The sequence below is a fragment of the Salmo salar genome, chromosome 14 (assembly GCF_965601325.2).
Source record: "Salmo salar chromosome 14, fSalSal1, whole genome shotgun sequence".
NCBI classification, from domain to species: Eukaryota; Metazoa; Chordata; class Actinopteri; order Salmoniformes; family Salmonidae; genus Salmo; species Salmo salar.
In genome coordinates, this window is record NC_138304.1 from 66,421,318 (window position 1) to 66,435,292 (window position 13,975).

The following is a 13,975-nucleotide window of genomic DNA, read 5'->3' on the forward strand; positions in this document are numbered from 1 at the left end:
ACACACACACACACACACACACACACACATGCACACACTGGACCTTGGATGGTCATTCATCCTGATCCAACAGCGGTCATCTTCTATGTCCCCCTTTTCCCCTAGACTTCCTTTGGTAACAGCATGGCAATGTTTCTCCTTTCTCACATGGGTCTTTTGGCAAGTCTATTTATTTTAGTGCCTGCTGGCTGGCATTTATGAGATGAAGGACAGTGGAAACTAGGCTTGGGCAGTATACCGTATATACCGTATACCGGGGTATTTGGAAATAACCACGGGATGGTTTTTCAGTACCGTTGAAACTATTTCCTTGAAATATAATATTTCAAATCAAATGTAATTTTATTTGTCACGTGCTGAATACAACAGGTGTAGTAGACCTGACCGTGAAATGCTTACTTACAAGAACTGAACCAGCAATGCAGTTCCAAGAAAAATATTTATTAAATAAACTGAAGTAAAAAATAAAATGTAACACAATAAAATTACATAACAATAACGAGGGTATATATATGGATGGTATATAGGTCCTGGATGGCAGGAAGCTTGGCCCCAGTGATGTATTGGGCCGTATGCACTACCCACTGTAGCACCTTACCTCGAGCAGTTGCCATACCAGGCGGTGATGCAACCGGTCAGGATGCTCTCGATGGTGCAGCTGTAGAACTTTTGAGGATCTGGGGACCCATGCCAAATCTTTTCAGTCTCCTGAGGGGGAAAAGGTGTTGTTGTGCCCTCCTCACGAGTGTCTTGGTGTGTTTAGACCCTGATAGTTCGTTGGTGATGTGGACACCAAGGAACTTGAAAGCCTCGACACGAATCGACGGGGCTGTAATGGAATCGACGTTTTCCTGTAGTCCACAATCATCTCCTTTGTCTTGCTCACATTGAGGGAGAGGTTGTTGTCTTGGCACCACCCTGCCAGGTCTCTGACCTCCTCACTATAGGCTGTTTCATCGTTGTCGGTGATCAGGACTACCACTGTTGTGTTGTCAGCAAACTTAATGATGGTGTTGGAGTCGTGCTTGCCCACGCAGTCGTGGGTGAACAGGGAGTACAGGAGAGGACTAAGCACACACCCCTGAGGGGCCCCACTGTTGAGGATCAGCGTAGCAGATGTGTTGTTGCCTACCCTTACCACCTGGTGGCAGCATGTCAGGATGTCCAGGATCCAGTTGCAGAGGGAGGTGTTTAGTCCCAGGGTCCTTAGCTTAGTGATGAGCTTTGTGGGCCCTATGGTGTTGAATGCTGAGCTGTAGTCAATGAACAACATTCTCACATAGGTGTTCCTTTTGTCTTGGTAGGAAAGGGCAGTGTGGAGTGCAATTGAGATTGCGTCATCTGTGGATATGTTGGGGCAGTATCCGAATTGGAGTGGCTCTAGGGTTTCCGGGATGATGGTGTTGATGTGAGCCATGACCAGCCTTTCAAAGCACTTCACGGCTAACAACGTGAGTGCTACGGGGCGGTAGTCATTTAGGCAGGTTACCTTCGCATTCTTGGGCACAGGGACTATGGTGGTCTGCTTGAAACATGTAGGTGTTACAGACTCAGTAAAGGAGAGATTGCCAATGTCAGTGAAGACACTTGCCAGTTGTTCCGCGCATGCTCTGAGTACATGCACTGGTAATCCGTCTGGCCCCGCGTCTTTGTGAATGTTGACCTGTTTAAAGGTCTTACTCACATCGGCTATGGAGAGTGTGATCGCATAGTCATCCAGAACAGTTGTTGCCTGCATTAAAGTCCCCGACCACTAGGAGCGCCACTTCTGGATGAATACGTTCTTGTTTTCTTATGGCCTTATACAGCTCGTTGAGTGTGGTCTTAGTGCCAGCATCGGTTTGTGGTGGTAAATAGACGGCTACAAATAATATAGATGAGAACTCTCTTGGTCGATAGTGTGGTCCCCAGCTTATCATGAGGTACTCTACATCAGGCGAGCAAAACCTCGACTTCTTTAATATTAGACATCGCGCACCAGCTGTTATTAACAAATAGACACACACCCAGCCCCTCGTCTTACCAGACGTAGCTACTCTTTCCTGCCAATGCACAGAAACCCCAGCCAGCTCTATATTATCCGTGTCGTCGTTCAGCCACGACTCGGTGAAACATAAGATATTTCAGTTTTAAATGTCCCGTTGTTAGGACAGTCTCGACCGTAGATCATCAAGTTTGTTTTCCAGTGAATGCACGTTGGCCATTACAACCGAGGGTAATGGCGATTTACTCAATCGCCTACGAATCCTAACAAGTGTCGTGTCTTTGGCTATGCCGGATTAAGTGATATGACATGCTAACCTATAAAATCCTTTCTCTGTAATTAATATTACCTGATTAAGCTAATCATGTAAATGTGATTAACTAGAAAGTCGGGGCACCACGGAAGAACGTTTATAGAGCCGTTATCTTCCGAATAAACTCTTAAAATACTTAGTCATATTTTACATCGATAGCAGTCAATATTAACCCTTATCTTATTTTCAGTCTCATAATGAAAGTTGTAAATTCTTGGCTATCTTCACGAACCCTGGCTAACAAGTTGAATCAGCAATACAAAATTGGGTTTAATTATTTATTTACTAAATACCTAAACTAATCACACAGAATTACATATACACAGAATACAAATGATGTCATACAGAAAACGTCCTGGTGGACGGAACCTGTATCATGGCTGGTTACACAAAGGAAAGGGGGTTGGGCTTGAATGAAAGAGCGGGAAGACTTAGGAACGAAGAAACAGCAGCTATGCTATCGTAAATACATTATCTTATGCATTCTAAATTACCGCCCATTTGGAAAAGGAAAATGCAATAAATATTTACTCTGAGCTGCGCTTCGGTAGATTGGTCGTAGATGCTGGCCGGGTTGGCCAACAGATCTTCCTGTCCTCGGAAGAATGTCTCTGGTGGTAAATTGGATACGTGGTGGTATCTTCGTCCGTCTGTTAGACTGGATCCGTCGTCCGTCCTTTCCTAGCCCCCGTCTACAGCGGCCGCTGCTAACTCAACGGCTAGGAAGTATCACTTCTATAGTGAATAAGCTCAAAGTTCATACCATTCGCCACCAAAGCTCACGCCGAGGTTGGCTTAGTTCTGTACTTGACATGTGTCCTTCTAACGTAGAGGCTGCAGACCTCACGTACTGGAACCACTGGTTATCTTTTCATCAAAGGCTTATATAGTGGAGAGGGGGAAGGAGGTGTTTCATCGTTTATAACCCCTGTCTCTTCACAGGGGTGGGCCACTGATCAAGCAGGGCACTTTCCTTATGAAAACCCAATTCTCTCATTTGGAAGCTAAAATTACATTTAATCTCCTAACAAACAATTTCAATATCAAACATTTCAATTGCATAACAATTCCATGTGACTCTGATAACTAGAGGGTGTATACTTTCCCAGGTACAGTTTATGTCGTCCTGTCATCAATCATAATGTCTCAGATGACAACCGAACTGACATCCATACTCATTACGTTCCGAAGCATATTTCCAACTGGTTTTATTACCAAAATATGGTTCCTTTCCCCATTTGTTTGATGTTACCAGACTCTCTATATTTAACAGGACAGCAGTCCTTCAGGACAGCAGTCCTTCAGTAGGGTCAGAGAGGGGAAGGGAGAAAGGTATTTATGGGGGGGGTCATAAACCTTACCCACAGGCCAACGTCATGACACAAGGCACCCCGACCTTCTCCCTCTGTATCTCTGCCTTTTCTTCACGCAAATGACAGGGATTTGTCCCTGGTCTCCGGAGAGCAGTATATCCTTTGTGTCGGACTCATTAAAGAAAAAATCTTTGTCAGTTCAAGGTGAGTAATCGCTGTTCTGATGTCCAGAAGCTCTTTTCGGTCATGAGAGACGGTAGTAGCAACTTTATGTACAAGATAAGTTACAAACAATGCGAAAAAACGAACAAAATAGCACAGTTGGTTAGGAGCCCGTAAAACAGCAGCCAATCCCCTCTGGCGCCATTATTATTTGTATTTTATTTTTTATTTTTATTTAACCTTTATTTAAATATGCAAGTCAGTTAAGAACAAATTCTTATTTTACAATGACGGCCTACCCCGGCCAAACCCTAACCTGGACGATGCTGGGCCAATTGTATGTTGCTCTATGGGACTCCCAATCACAGCCGGTTGTGATACAGCCCGGGATCGAACCAGAGTCTTTAGTGACGCCTTTAGCACTGCGATGCAGTGCCTTAGACCGCTGCACCACTGTGCAGTAGACTTGTGCAATACATTAGGAGATAAGGAAGATTGCGTTCTTCATTTCACCAGTCACATAATTTTTCATTATGAAGCTTGCCAGTAGTCCTCAGTCACATGGTGTTTGTTTACAAGCACACAACAACGAGAGACCGGAGTCTTGTGAGTCACTCACTGTTGTGCAGCACACACCAGGTGATCTAGTTAAAGTATGGAATGCACAACAAAATGTTTGCCAGCTAGATATCTTATAATTATTAAGTTAACCATCTTAAAATGTGCTAAATGCTCTGCAGTTGTGCATTTGGTTTGCTAATTTAGTAGCTAGTTAGCTATCTAGCTAAGTGCTTAGCTTCTTGCAAAATCAAGATTTGCTTGGTAACAGCAGAGAATCCCCTCCTGGATCAAGATCCTTGCTGTCTAATATTTGTTTTGTGCGTGCAGCATCAGTAGGTAAAATTGTGTTCATGAGCTGGTATTTTTGTCCTGAAAATAGTTTCGTTCAGAGACTGTATAAAATGTTCGCAATGCGCTCGGTAGCATTTATTTAGCATTCACTATGTGATTTTATATTTACTTGTTAGCATTGTTAATTAATCTTCGGATCTTAGAGGCTCTGTGTGGTTTGAAAATAGCTCCCCTTGTGTTCACTGCCAGTATTACCGAATATCCCGGGATGTTACAAGGTCGGTATGAAGGTATGATAATCTGGATATTGCCCAAGCCTAGTGGAAATATATCTGCATCAGACCTCATCTTATCCCTCACTTTCTCTGGCTCTTTGTTTTACTACCTTTTCTCTTACATCTCTTTGTCTCGCTCTTTCCTACACACAAACACACACACAGACAGATACACAGACATAGACACACACACACAATATATTTTTTTATTCTTTATCTCTGTGTCGCTTGCTCACAAACACCTCCCCCCCCCCTCCAGGCTGGACCTGAGATTGTCTCACGGAGAAAGGCTTGGCTGTGGACTGCAGTGGGACAGTAATTGCCAGAGCCTTCCTCTGTTCTGCAGTCAGTCAGTGCTCCGGCATTCCACGTCTGGCGGAAAATATGAAGCTGTGGTGTCTGGGGCCACCCTGCAGCTCTCCGCTCCGCCGCTCTCCTGGCTGTGGATCTCACACCCGCTGGGCACACTAGTAATAGGGGGAACACAACAGTAACTGCCCATGGAGGCAGGCCAGGCACTTTAAGACACAGTGCTGTGCCTTGGGGAATCAGGGCTGAATCAGGCCTCTGAGAGACTCAAAGTGGCTTACATGCTTGTTTTAGTCTTATCTGATCGATTGAAAAGCAGAGCCATTGTATGTATTGCTTTCTTTACAACAGCGGACTGTGTATGTAAGTGGCTCACTGTGTAGGCTTATCGGCGTAGGTGGCTAATTGCCTATACACTGCCCTATTCATGGCTCTTGCTGAGTTGTAGAAATAGGAATAGTGGTTGTGGCGGAAGCTGTTCAGTATTACTGATAACAGTGATGTAGTTATGATGACAACACCACCTCATTTTTCCATTGAAATGACCTAGTCCCTACACATTAATGAATTACCTTAATAAGCAATTCATATCCGTCTTTCAGCCCCCGACATACCCCCACGATACATTTTTTAGGATGTCTTATTTGTGGAAGGGCACTCGGCCTTCTGCTAGAGGGGGCATGTGGAAGTGTATCCAATTTCAGGCTGCAAAGCAAATGGCGTTGGAGATGAAGGATTATACAGCACATTTTTAAGTAGAGCGGCTGGCTAATGATTCTGTTGGCTCGCTGTGAACCCAGGGCTGCGTTTTCTCTCTAAGCTGCTAAAAGTTGCTGTTAATACCCGCGCTATCACCACTATCACCTCTCAATCTGAAGCTTTGCCAATGGTCCGGCATAAATGGGGATCTGGGGGTCCTTATAAAGGAATTATATTTTTATGTGGTTGAAATTAGGACCTAGAAAGATAAGTACATTCTCAGTGTTTTCCTACAGCTGGGCGTTTGATTGGAGGATGCACAACCATTGCAGTTACATTGAAATGCCTTTTTAAGATGCTTTAAAAATACCTTTTGGCATACAGTAGTATAAAGTATGTACTAAAATGTGAATACTTTCTCAGGATCAACAGCTTCTTAAAGCCTTAATTAGGCTATATTACATTATGCAGGTTATAACCGTGGTAAAGCTGCTATTGGCCACCCTGTTTTAGCATCTTATTACCACAACATTAACTGATGAGGTCCCAGTCACCCATAGTTTCCATATTGAGGTTTGGCTGTGCAATTTACATTTGAAATTTAAATCATACACAGTCCTCCTAATCTGTGTAGAACAGGCAGATGTGTTGCCTCAAACTGTGAGCAACTCTGGCATCCCTGTTACCTTTTCTTTACTCACTCGGTGGCAGACATTTAAAAAGTATGTTTCATGCCATTTAGCCATCTGCTCTGTTCAACCACAACACTCTTCCCCGCACATAAACACATACGCGGTTAACACACACTCACAAAGTCATTTTGAAGTGTGGTAATTGCTTTTAGAACGACAAAAAAAGGAATAGAATAATTATTCTGAGCCTGATCGTCAAACAAAGATCAAAAATAAGGAGAGGGATCAAGTTAACTCGTCCAATAGGCTCATTTGGGAGAAAAAACAACACAGGGACTTGGTAGAGACACACAGGATCCAGGGAGTGACGGGAAGAGGGTCCAAATCCCCCCTTCTCGCTAGTTGCCATTACAAACAGGCAGGATTAGGCAACTGGACCCCGCTGTGGCTCTGAATGGATCAAAGGGGAAGAGAAGAAGGGCCCTCTCCAGTATTATCTAAATAACAGGCCCAGGAATTCAATAAGCATTCGCTTCCTTCATCATCGCTCCCAATTAAGCTGCAGCATGTGGCAGACTGGTTGTTGTCGGCAACGGTCGCCGTACCGACTCTCCTGCCCGCTACCTTTGTGTTCAGCACCGTAGTTCTAGTTGTCAAAATGTTGTGGGACGTTAGTTGCCTGTCACACACACACAGACACATTTTTTTATCAATGTATTCCCATTGCAAATCTAATTTGAATTCATCTGTCTCCCCCCACTCATTTCATCTGCCCTTGGACTCGCTGCCTCTGTATGCCCAACTAGGCCCTCCTCTCACACTGAGCAGAGGAGCCTCTGTCCGTCACCGCATTGTTAGTGAGGCACGGCTGTATCGATATCTAGACTGTTTCCCCTTGGGTCAGAGCATGGAGGGAGAGAAAAGCTTCTCTCCACCATCGATCTGGGCCCATTAACGGAGGATGAGAAAAACAAGTGCTTTCATCACGTCTGAGACGTTTAGGCAAGGGCTTACTCAAAGTTTTTCTCGTCAGGGCAGCCATTCTGCTGTAGTTCTGTTCATCCCCCCTGCCTTTTCCTCTGGGATTCACAGAATGCACACCAGACACGGCCACACACAGACACAATATATATATTTCAAGTGTTTCAAGGGAGTGATGCAGTTGGCTTATGAGCACTGGTCTACCACGATGGGGAGTTTCTGCCACCAGTCTAGGCTACAGAAAAACAATGGGACGTCACATTGAGAGAGAGATGAGAGCCAGAGAGATTGTGTGTGTGGGGGGGGGGATGATGTATGAGCCTGAGAAAGCAAGAGATGACAGAGAGAGTGTAGCCTATGAGAGATGCGGCGAGAGAGAGAATGTGCGAGAGAAAAAAGCTGGAGTGAGAGAGAGAGAGAGCAAGAGAGAGGGAGAGCAGTGCACCTGCTGCTGCTTCTATAAACCAGTGGAAAGCTCTTGTCAACAGAGCCTTAATTACAGCCGAGGACACTGTCCCGTTCACACAGTAGAGTACCTACTGGTCCCAGGCCTCCCCCTCCACCACCGGACACCTCAACCAGCCACTCCTCAAGGCCTGTATTCACAAAGGGAGGAATTCCGACCCAAGTTAAGCGTGCGTAAATGGAATGTAATTCCCTTTTTATGCACTTTTCTCATGTGGCAGTATTGTTAGAGAAGGGTAAAGATCGAGGTCCAGGCAGGTATTACACATCCGATATAAAAATAGTAGGAGAGTGTGAGTACTGCTACCAGATACACACATATCAGCAGAAGAGACTGCCTGAAGTGTAGCCTTTTTGCCAGATAGCCAGTGGAGAGAAAGGATGAGACACACCATATTCAATGCATTCGGAAAGTATTCAGACCCCTTACCTTTTTTCACATTTTGTTACATTACAGCCTTATTCTAAAATGGATTAAATAAAAAAAAATGTCCTCGTCAATCTACACACAATACCCCATAATGAAATATATTTGCACATGAAAAAAAATGTAGAACTGAAATAGCTTATTACATAAGTATTCAAACCCTTTGCTATGAGACTTGAAATTGAGCTCAGGTGCATCCTGTTTCCAATGATCGCATCCTGTTTCCATTGATCATCCTTGAGATGTTTCTACAACTTCATTGGAGTCCACCTGTGGTAAATTCAATTGATTGGACATGATTATGAAAGGCGCACACCTGTCTATATAAGGTTCCACAGTTTACAGTGCATGTCAGAGTAAAAACCAAGCCATGAGGTCGAAGGATTAGTCCATAGAGCTCAGAGACAGGATTGTGTCGAGGCACAGATCTGGGGAAGGGTACCAAAACATTTCTGCAGCATTGAAGGTCCCCAAAAACACAGTGTTCTTCATCATTCTTAAATGGAAGAAGTTTGGAACCACCAAGGCTCTTCCTTGAGCTGGCCGCCCGGCCAAACTGAGCAATCAGTGGAGAAGGGCGTTGGTCAGAGAGGTGACCAAGTGAAGCCGGTGGTCACTCTGACAGAGCATCACAGTTCCTCTGTAGAGATAGGAGAACCTTCCAGAAGGACAACCATCTCTGCAGCACTCAACCAATCAGGCCTTTATGGTAGAGTGGTCAGATGGAAGCCACTCCTCAAGAAAAGGCACATGACAGCCCCCTTGGAGTTTGCCAAAAGCCACCTAAAGGACTCTCAGACCATGAGAAAGAAGATTCTCTGGTCTGATGAAACAAAGATTGAACTCTTTGGCCTGAATGCCAAGCGTCACGTCTGGAGGAAACCAGGCACCGCTCAGCACCTGGCCAATATCATCCCTATTGGTGGTGGCAGCATCATGCTGTGGGGATGTTTTTCAGCGGCAGAGACTGGGAAACTAGTCAGGATCGAGGGAAAGATGAACAGAACAAAGGACAGAGAGATCATTGATGAAAACATGGTCCAGAGCGCTCAGGACCTCAGACTAGGGCGAAGGTTCACCTTACAACAGGACAATGACCCTAAGTGAACAGCCAAGACAGCACAGGAGTGGCTTCGGGACAAGTCTCAATGTCATTTAGTGGCCCAGCCAGAGCCCAGACTTGAACCTGTTCAAACATCTCTGGAGAGACCTGAAAATAGCTGTGCATTGACGCTCCCCATCCAACCTGACAGAGCTTGAGAGGATCTGCAGAGAAGAATGGGAGAAACTCCCCGAATACAGGTGTGCCAAGCTTGTTGCCTCTTACCCAAGAAGACTCTAGGCTGTCATCGCTGCCAAAGGTGCTTCAAGAAAGTATAGAGTAAAGGGTTTGAATACTTACAGTATGTAACTGTTATATTTCATTTTTACATTTTATTTTTACATTTGAAAAAAATTATGTTTTTGCTTTGTCATTATGTGGTATTGTGTGTACATTGAGGGGGAAAAAATGATTAAATCCATTTTAGAATAGGGCTGTAATGTAACAAAAATGTGGAAACAGTCAAGGGGTCTGAATACTTTCCGAATGCACTGTAACCAAGTCACAGCACAGGGATAACCCAACCAATACTACTTCATACAATAATAATGATTACAACAACTCAGAGGCAATTTCAAAGAGGCACCAGACAATAAAGAACCCAGTTATCATTAGATGATTTCAAAATATCTGTATTCCTTACTGTCACGGCTGTGATAAGTAGCAGACCAAGATGCAGCATTTGTGTTCCACATATTTATTATATTTGTGAAATGTAATGCAAATACAGAAAACTTGAAATACCAAAAAACAACAAACCGTGACGCTGAGAGGGAAAAAACACACTACTCAATGGATATCACCCACAAACAACATGAAGAAACACCCCTACTAAATATGACGAGGACCAACGAGGACCAGCTGCCTCCAATTGGAGGTCAACCCAATAAACCACACCATAGAAATAGACAAACTAGAACTACAACGTAGAAATAGAAAACATAGAACACAAAAACACATCAACACCCCCGTCACGCCCTGACCACTCTACCATAGAAAATAACAACTTATTATGGTCAGGACGTGACACTTACACAGAGTGTAAAGGGACTTGGGTACATTAATGGGTGCGTGTGTGGTTAAAAAACCAAAAAAAAGGCTTTTAAATGTCCCCAAAGTGTCTTAGGCCAATACACAATATATCAATCATCCATACAGTTCCAAAAAGAGAATACAAAATAATACGCAATATACTCAAAATGCACACTCCCTTTAACAAAAATGTCAATAGCATTGAATTTACAGTTCCCAACCGCACTGAACACAAAAAAGTTAGCTCCAATTTAAAGCACTGGAGTGAGAGTGGGAGTGAGAGAGGGAACGGGAGTGAGAGAGAGACAGAGAGCCAACAGAGGGTCCATCCGATACACTAGTTGGTTTGTTGGTTGAAGCTTTGCAACAATGTTGGCAGTAAATCAACGGCAAGAGCAGTCCCCACAGGTTCCAAACACGAAGTAGAGGGGTAACACTTGACTTAAAACTTTACAAACTAATCACGACGAAAACAAACATGACTTCAGCAAAGAGTTGCACACGCTGTCAAAACTGCCAACCAAGAGCTCTCACACGGAGACGGAAGTGCCATATTTACTTCCTCCTTCCTGACAACTGGTGCGCTCTTTTTGGCAGTGCATGGTGAAGGCTCCGTGAAGGATTTCACCACACTCCTCCCCCCCATGAAAAAACAAAGCCTGTAGAAACAGAGCGGATGCAGGCTTTGAAAGGTTAGGACCAAACCAGGGAAGTCCTCATCAGGGTCCTCCAAGAAGAGGTCCTGCAGGCGTTGCATTTGCCTACAATCCAGCTCTTCTGCCATAGGGTACCAGGGCATGCACTGTCCTGCCTCCAAAGAGACCAAGTAGTTCACCGGGCCAAACTGCTGCACCACACGGTAAGGATCTTGCCATTACCGTCTGAGGATGGTAGGCCATGGTCAGCTTGGCAACAACTCCCTAGTAGGTATAGAGCTCTTTGTAGATTCCTGTGGACCTCGGTCAGAGAGAATTTGGTCTGGAATCCCGAATCGTGTAGATCTCACTTTGCAGAATTGGAGAAGTGGCGGATGCAGTGGCTTTGCAGATTGGAAATAACCCCATGCAGTGTGTGTAGTGGTCCACTACCACCAATAACAATTCATTCTGGGTCCCCTAGTGGGAGGACAAGGCCCCATTAGGTCAATTCACAGCATTTCATTGGGATGGTTCACAGTGGTCTGCAGCAGTTTCCCGGCAGGTCTGCCAATGTCTGGTTTGTATTTCTGGTGGACTTCACACTGCTGTACAAACTTCTTGTTATTGACCCACATGCCTGGCCAGTACACCACTTCCTGTAATCTTCGGTAGGTTTTGAAGACTCCAAGATGGCCACTCATGGGGTTGGATCATCTGGTCAGTCAATGTAGAGAGGTCATAGACACGGTAATGGGTGCTGTGTGTTCCATCTCCTCTTGGAGTTTTTTGATACACTTTATTCTTTGGGGTGGCAGGTAGACTAGTGGTTAGAGTGTTGGACCAGTAACTGAAAGGTTGCTAGATTGAATCCCAGAGCTGATAAGGTAAAAATCTGTTGTTCTGCCCCTGAACAAGGCCGTTAACCCACTGTTCCTAGGCCACCATTGTAAATAAGAATTTGTTCAGTTTGATAGCCAGATTCTCTGCCTTCATTGGTGGAACTTGTATTTGTCTCTGTATTTTCTCTCACTGTCTTTGTTGTCGTCTTTGTCTTTACCTTACTGGGACTCTGGATACGTTTGCAGGCTTCAGCCTGAAATCAGTGCATTTCTAGGTTGAAATGGATGAGATTGGGAAGGGTCAGAGCGCAGCCGATAGGATGGACATCTAGATGGTCAGTCCACTGAAGTCCAGACCAAGGACTACAGGAAATGCAAAGCATGGATCTGCAAGAATAGCCACAGGAAGGGTAATAACCTCATCATGCAGCTTTATTTCCATATCAGTCCAGCCTAAGGGATTGGTCGGTTCTCCATTTGCCAAGTACAATGGTCCTTCCTCCCAGGTTCAAATTTCCTCATGCGGTAATGCCATCTTTCTCCACAGTGGCTCCTGTATCAGGGTGTAAGTTGCTCCTGTGTCCATTATGGCCTTCCCTCTAAAGTTCCTAACAGTCAGGGGGACCAGCAGTTGTTGAGGAATATGAATTAGACAGCTTTGTGAGCTGTCTGAAGGTTTCATAGATGGCACTGAGGCCGACCTAACCAAATGCAAGCCACCACGCCTGTCTAGACTGTCTGTCTTCTGTCCTTTCTAACCTTTTTCTGAATCCTGACACTGGCCACAGAGAGGGACGGAACCTGTAGGATGTTGACCCTTACACCTCGAGCACATCACTGGACTTTTGCCTTGGTTCTTAGGCACAAACCCATGAGATGATTTAGCCCCCCCTGTTCCCTCATCCCGGTTGGGATACCGGGATGAGGGAACAGGGGTTTGTGTTTGGAGGTGGTGCTCCCAGTCCTCCTCAAACTGGGTCCCAAGACGCACCAGATCCTCCACATTATACACACGTTCGCAAAGTTGACTGGCAAGGCAGGGCACAATGTTCTTAAGAATGAGTTTAACCATATCCTTCTCAGCAATGTCAGCCTTCCATATCTTCCATAGAACTCGATAGGAGAAGGCAAAGTCCTGTATTGGCTCTGCTTCACTCTGAACTCTGTTACAAACCCGTTCTGCCAGTTCATCCTCATAGTCCTCTGAGAGGAAGGCGGAGAAGAACAGTTTCTGAAACTCCTCCCAGAATGACACCTGTTCATGGGCTATCTCCCACCAGTCTCTTGGTGTACCATGGAGAACACTACGGAGGGTGGCAAGAACCTTCAGATCAGTAAGGGGCCGGCAGGAAAGGAAATCATTACGCTTAGATAGAAAAAGCAGAGGATCAACATCTTCTGGGCTGCCAAAAGTGGGGAAAATGAGCTTGATAGGGAGGGAGCTCTCTAGAGGAGGGATGACAGTGGCAGGGGGTATTGATGAAACTGGAGTTCTGTTGTTTAACTGTCTTCCGAGGGTTTTTTCCAGCGCCATCTGTTCCTATTCCCTTGATTGCAGAGTCAGTGGCAGCGATAAACACTGAGGGAGGTGCAGATGTTTGTCCAGAAGGGAAAAGCACTGCATCACCTCCTGGTGCAGCTCTTCCAGTTGAAGGTCTGTGGCCTTCTGTGTGTTTTATATCTCATTAGATGTCTCCTTTTAAGATTGTCTAGTCATAAATCGCATTCCCTCTGTGAGAGAGTTCTTCCTGTCCTCAATAACATCTTTCAGGTGAGCACACACTTCCTTCACAACAGAGGCCGACTCCTCTGCTCTCCATTTTTGTTCCTACTCAAGACAGGTCATGACTAGAGGATGGTTTGTTTCTATGAGTGTTTTGAAACTTTTGTATTTTCCCCTGGAACACCCTGTTTCAGAGAATTTAGCCAATATTTCCGTCTTTGAACAGTTT

General features: G+C 44.9%; 1 protein-coding gene across 2 annotated transcripts in view; it reads left to right on the forward strand.

Annotated features, from left to right (window-relative positions):
* LOC106570076 (RNA-binding motif, single-stranded-interacting protein 3) overlaps positions 1–13,975 on the forward strand; it is a 357,318-nt gene that overhangs the window by 284,238 nt on the left and 59,105 nt on the right. The window lies entirely within an intron of this gene.